Genomic DNA, 6,509 nt, shown 5'->3' with positions numbered 1-6,509 from the left:
CTTCACGGTGAAGAAAAGGCGCGAAAATTTGTGAGGTTTTGCGCCAAGTGCGCGCCACTGAGGGTTTAAAAAAGAAGTCCCATGGGCTGCGCTGGCGGTGATTCACACACTATACGCTAAGAAAAAAGGGAACGTGCCCAGAAATGAACCGACGATGTATGAAGAAGCAGCCATGCCTGGCAAAATTATCGCCACTCGTGGGATCAACTTCAAAATCGACTGATTGACAGAGCTATTAATCTTTTACGACACCTATTAAATGCCGTACACGTTATCGCCCCGCATATAATCCCGAGCCTTTTTCTACCTTCTGCGTACGATTCGCTCGCTCGCATAGCTGTCGTCGTGAGTTGGCGTGAGAGAGACCCGAGGCCGAGTTCTACACGTGCTGTCTGATCTGTTTTATATCCTTGGCCTCCCAAATATGAATTTCTGCTGGTCGAGTTTTCTGTATGCGCCAATATAACTTTCTGTTTAGCAAAAATACTGACCCCCAGATCAAGTGGTTTATCTCCCAAGAGTAAGAGTAAATCCCAGGTCTTAAGGGTGGTCCGAACTCATCGGTGTCGGCTGAAGATGTGCTTAAAGTCGGTCATCAGCCGAGGTACGATTGGCCAAAAATTATGTACCACTCTTTAAAACTATGGTCTTAACCTTTTGAGTCTCGTGTTTGTTCGAATATTTTCAGAGTATGGTTTTCAAAAGATGCGTATCCTTATTGGTCTGATCTATATTTCGAGGCTGAAATAATCGACCAAGGAGTCGAGAATATCCAACCTATCCGAATCCGAACTGGAAAACCTACATGCCCATTTGTACCTAGCCACCGTCTTTAATTAGCACGTATAGACCCAGTTTCGAATTAAGATCATCTCGCAGTGTTTATAAAAGACAGCCTAGACCATCCATGCCCAGAAGTGGTGGAATTATAGATATTTCTTTTCGGGGGGGGGGGATTTTGGAACAAAAGCCCGGTCATCTGGAGCTATCAGCGCGGCTGTCTCAGCAAGCGATCTACCCGGAAATCCGCACCAAACCGCTTCATCTCGCACACGGCCGAGGCGAATGGCAAAGAAGAGAAAAGAAGGAAAGGAGAAAGAGAGAGTAAAATACCCCCCCCCCCCAACACGGACATCACTGATGATTGATACCCGAGGATCAGGATAATAAGACGATTTTTCTGCCCGTAGCCCGACCTCATACGTCGCTCAGCTTTACCCCTGAAGCCGAGAGTGCCTGCCGGCCCCCTTGCCTCCGCTATATTTCTCTCTCTCTCGCTTCTCACCTCCCTGCCTGGCTAGTTCTCATTGTGCCAGCTTAGATCACGTTGCTTGGAGGAGTAAAAAAAAAATAGCAAAGACTTTGAAAAAAAGACGGTTGCTTTAATTTGCCTTCACAGCGGAAAAGGTCTCCTGCGATGTCAACAAATTTAATCGTTGCTCATAAGGGACTTCATCAAAATGCAGGACAGTTTCTACCCGAGGCTTGCAATGCCGAGTCGCCCAACTATATGAGGAAAATATACAAGGTCTGTAGCGATTATACCGTGATGTGCGTGCAAGATGTCAAAGAATGGCTCGATCGGAGTTACAGTTACTATACCAAAATATCAGACAAGGCCATATTAGTTTTGGTACGGTCTGTGAATTTCTGTTTCAATTGTACTCGTTTTTTAACAAAAAAATATCCAGCGTTTGAAAGCATCAAAAAACAAAACTATCAAATTATTATGAAATACCTTATTTGACTGTAAGTGAATAATAGTCTCAGGCATCCTGTGAAATCATGACACCTGGTACGCTGTCATTTTCAACAAAAGTGGAAGTTTTGTATCAATTTCCAACGATTGTCGGCCAACCATCGTTAAAAAAAATACTGCCTTTTTCAGATACTGCCCCCAATTTACCAAATTTAGTTAGTCCACATTTTGTTTACAATCGGTTACACATCCGAGAACGGGTGCAAGCCAGCTAGTCTGGTTCCCTGACCTGACTATACCCCGACGACTATATGAAATGATCCGTTTCATCTTAGGTAGGGTCAGGGAACCAGACTACAAGAATATTATTTTCCTTGGTTTTTCCAGCATATATGAACACAAACCTCCAAACAGGTCAGTGTAAACAAGATTTGCTATAAAATACTAACCCCCATATCAATCCATTTCTGGAAATCACAGCAAAAGCAAATGTTGTATATTACCTTTAATGTTTCTGATTCCAAAATGCGCACGAGTTAGAGTTCCTTAATACTGAGATCATTGCTTTTTACTCATGGATTAATAACTGGTTTAATTTACGCTGGTTTTTTAAAGTAAAATCGTTCTCGCATTATTATCGCCATTGTAATTGTATTACGAAATAGAACCAGATAATGAGATATCTCTAAATGTAGCCTATTTTTAAACAAGGTCTTTCAATCAAAGCCCAACACTGATAGACAGAAGCGATTTGTTTGTCGTGGTTATTTTCTTGTTGGGTATAAGAGTCACAGTGACACTATACCATTGGTAGACAATTGAAGTTTCTTTGTTTTCTTGCTGACAGGAATGTTAACATGCAGACATCGATTTTTGTCGCGAAAAAAAACCGAATGCTCTCAAAAGATTCAAGCCCAATTGTTCAAACCACTATTTCCACATAACCCTATCTGTCTGTTTGCAACGTTCAATGTTTTGCTTAAGACGGCCAATTACAAGGACGTGTATAAACGGCACGCAGTCGCTCTCTCTAGTAGGCGCGCTTCCGACAGTGAATGTTTTGATTTCTTTCGTAACAATGCCGTGTACATGGTACAACACGCACAGTTCCCTGGATGGAAAACCACCACTTTTCTACTCCTACGATCCCCAAGGCCGCGCCATCGCAGGATACCAGTCAAACACGGACAAAAGACATGATTTTCTGTCCTACACGGCAATGGTCCAAGTAATGCTACTATTTTTACCACAGCTTTTCATAGGCCTCATTATGCAGGCTTTGGCCAATCAGAATACGCCCTGTGGCACCACGTGAATAAGTACCAAATAAGGTCCGTCATAATTGGCTGTACCTCGTCAAATTCAAGGATTGAATATTCATGTACAGCCGATAGCCGCGTTATCTGGGGTGACCAAAAAACTCATAACCAATTAAAATTTACGTAAGCCAGTATCAAAATATATTTCAAGCGTGCGGCTTAAACATTTGCAAAACGCAAAACTCTTTTTTTTTATTTTGGTAGTGGTTTTTTTTATCGAAGGTTTAATGTGGTCGTAGTACATGTCCGAAACTTAAACGTATGCGCATGTTGTAGGCATCAACAACAGCTCAACCGACGAGGTTAAAGGCTGTCAGTTGGGAAAGCTCGGCAAAAGTCCTCAATTTAAAAAAAGACAAGCTTACAAAAAATTATTGTTTTAAAAACCATGTGCGAAAAGAGATATAACACATCAACGTTAATCTGTAGGAATCTCTTGCCAACTTGTTTTGTTTTAATTCTCTAAAATACGCCTCGATTGTCCTGGCCTCTTGGAATCCAAAACGGCTTGTGAGGAGGCCACGGTCTATAGTACCGTCGTCGGGGCTCCTAGTGGAGCTTGATTAACTGAACATCGAAAAAGTAAAGAAAAAATGGTAAAAAAAGAGAAATTTCATTCAATATTGAATGAAACTTGCAAGGAAATTACTAGCAAACCGTATCGCATTGGAAGTGCTTATTGAAAGAATCACTTCTTACCTTGACTTATCTAGTTGAACTTACTTCTGGTAGCTGAACCTTCGTGTCGAGATGTTATCGTGCGAAGCAGGGACCTAGCTGAACTCGGAAAGGATTGTCTAGAACTGAAACAGAAGGGATATTGTCCCCCATGCTTGATGTCGCTCGGAGGGCTATAGTGTCCTATAGTGATGGTACTAGCCAAACCACTAAGTGAAGCTGGAACATCTTCATAGCAGTCTGTAAAATCCAAGTTCTCCATATCCCGAAGGCTAGTACGACAGCAGCTGAGAGGGGGAAGGCTCCCGGACCTAGCGGCTTGCTTCGGTGGTACCCTAGCAATTGGACTGAATCCCGCACACACCGCCGTTTATAACCCCCACGTATGCCAAATCAATGGCGGTCGACCTTACCGTATTATACTTGAGCAACAAACCTCCACCCATGTTATCTCAAGAAACCATGTACATGTATCAGTTGTTGTTGTTGGAGCTCCACTGCCTGGCCACACGTGATTGTCGACTGCAATTTCCGCCTCGGTCTTCCCTTCAAATTGAATTAATCAAGTCAGAAGAAAACACAACAATCATCGCGTCCACAATCCCCTCCCAAATCTATCACCAAACCTGGACGAGAACAAGCTATCAATTCTTTCCCTTCGCGATTGTCTAGATAAATCCAGGCGAGAAAGCCTAGCTTTCCACAACTCCTCGTGCAAAATGCTTCGGAACAAGGACCGGACCCGCTAAATATCCCAGCCGATCCATCTGGAAAAGAAAAGAATGACATTCTAAGGAAAACAAACTGCTGTACCGGACGGACGCAAGCTATACCCCCTCCGCCACGCGCGTGCACCATCAGCCAAAAAAATCCTATTTTATGCTGGTGTTTTCGTTGTATGGTTTAGGAAAATAGCGCGGCTGTTATTCTTAGGCGGCTGGGTTGTTTTCATTTTCTAGCCCGCTCGCTCGCTGTCGAAGATTTCATTCCCAGATGTACTGTCTTTTTAACCCCTTTGTGCTACAAACAGTCGCAAATTATGATGATGAAATGGGGGTTAAATCAGCTATGCTAATTCTGAGAAGATAATTCGTTATGTTAATGCCCGGCCGGACCGGATTTCCGATGTGCACACGGATATGTATGTGCGCGCCAATTTTGTTTCGGGAACCTGCGACTTGAGTTAAACCATGGAGCTATGTTTATAGCTCCATGGTTAAACCATATAGAGGAAGGAATATCCTTCTTTTAAGTCTTGTTCTTTGAATCTGTTCCAACAACTGAACATTTTTCCAACTGTTGACATTCTTATGCCCTTTTTCACACGTTCATAAAGTTTTGCCACCTACTAAACTCTGGCATTTTCTCGGAAGCTCATTGGAAATCAAGATTTTGGTACCGACATGTACACAATGTACACACACATCAAGCAGCAGACGAGATTGTAAACCGCTATCCCGCCATAAATCATGACCACATTGTCATGTTTGACACACCTGACTCGGTCGGGCGTGTTAGCCTGCGGCCCACGGACAGGCCTTACCCCTTGCATTGTTTACCACATCCGTCGGTTTGTTTGTAAACATTTTTTTGTTTGTAACATCGCCATTTGACAGGCTTCTGCTGCCATCGTGCCCTTCCATTCCGTGTTGCTGAGAGCTGCGGCCACTCGGTGCTAGACCCTCAGTGCCAGTAGTGTGCCCCGACAATAATCTTCTATTCTGCCCCAACCCTGGGGTTGGAAATTGGCTTCAGAAGTTTATTAACTACTAGACTGAGTATTCCTTGGTATCTGTCACGTATATAGCTCACGTCCGGAGAGCTGCAGTGGATATTTTGCCACCACAATTGGATTACCTCGGCATGCCCTGTCATAAAATTCAAGGCCTGACGTCCAGTCACATCGTAAGAACTGGAAGCCTGCATGATAATGGCAGTATGTACCCTCCAGAGAAAGGGAAGATTCGGTCAAAATTTTCAAATTTGATAGAATGATAGGAGGTTCACCATTTGTCGGCCCTGGGAAGGGGGTTCGAGGCTACCGCCTGCTCTCCCCATAAAGGGAATGGCCAAATGATAGACACCTGCATATTGACATACTGATATTGGCACCAATGATAACTGGACCAACCAGAGTATTTTAGAATATCAGCCTAGTTTTGTTGTTTCGCCCAAGCAAAGATTATGTAATAGCTCCATGGTATTATTCTATAGATTTGAATGTTTCCCATCTTTGTGTCTGGAAGATCAGCAGCCATAAAATTACAAAGCAAGAAAACTTCACAATTCCACTGCCGCTAAATGCTGACTTGTGTTGAGAAATTGTCAATTTACTAATATAATTCTTTTTTACAGACTAATCTTTCCTTTCAAAAGGATGTCCATTGCTCCTTTTGAAGGGAAAGATCGACAAGTCCATAGTCACATATAATTCCCCGTTTCATTTATGCAGTCGGGTCGAAGCAAAAGTAAAGTTGCTGCTTTTTAATGAAAAGAAATGATTTGGGCTCCAAATATTTCGCCAGGTTTCACCCTCATTCCTTTTACCGAGCGCAACATTACGAGGGCAAACTTACGAGGACGAGGTTGCAGACTATGGTGCACAAGATGGCGGCCCCCATTGAACGGGGTTGACATGACCACGTTTAGTGCAGAAACGTCCGTTTTTCCCCGACCGCTATTTAGGTCAATTTACTTTCACCTCGAGTTCAGTCACCTTGGAGCACGAACATCGTTGAGCCTATGGTTGAACCCGGCCAAAGAATGGTCACTGCAAATAGATGATTATTATTGGCATTTAACAGTTTGGGGGA

The sequence above is a fragment of the Patiria miniata genome, unplaced genomic scaffold, assembly GCF_015706575.1.
Source record: "Patiria miniata isolate m_02_andy unplaced genomic scaffold, ASM1570657v1 HiC_scaffold_30, whole genome shotgun sequence".
Classification (NCBI taxonomy): Eukaryota; Metazoa; Echinodermata; class Asteroidea; order Valvatida; family Asterinidae; genus Patiria; species Patiria miniata.
The sequence above is the reverse complement of the archived record's forward strand: the minus strand, read 5'-3'. Positions refer to the sequence as shown.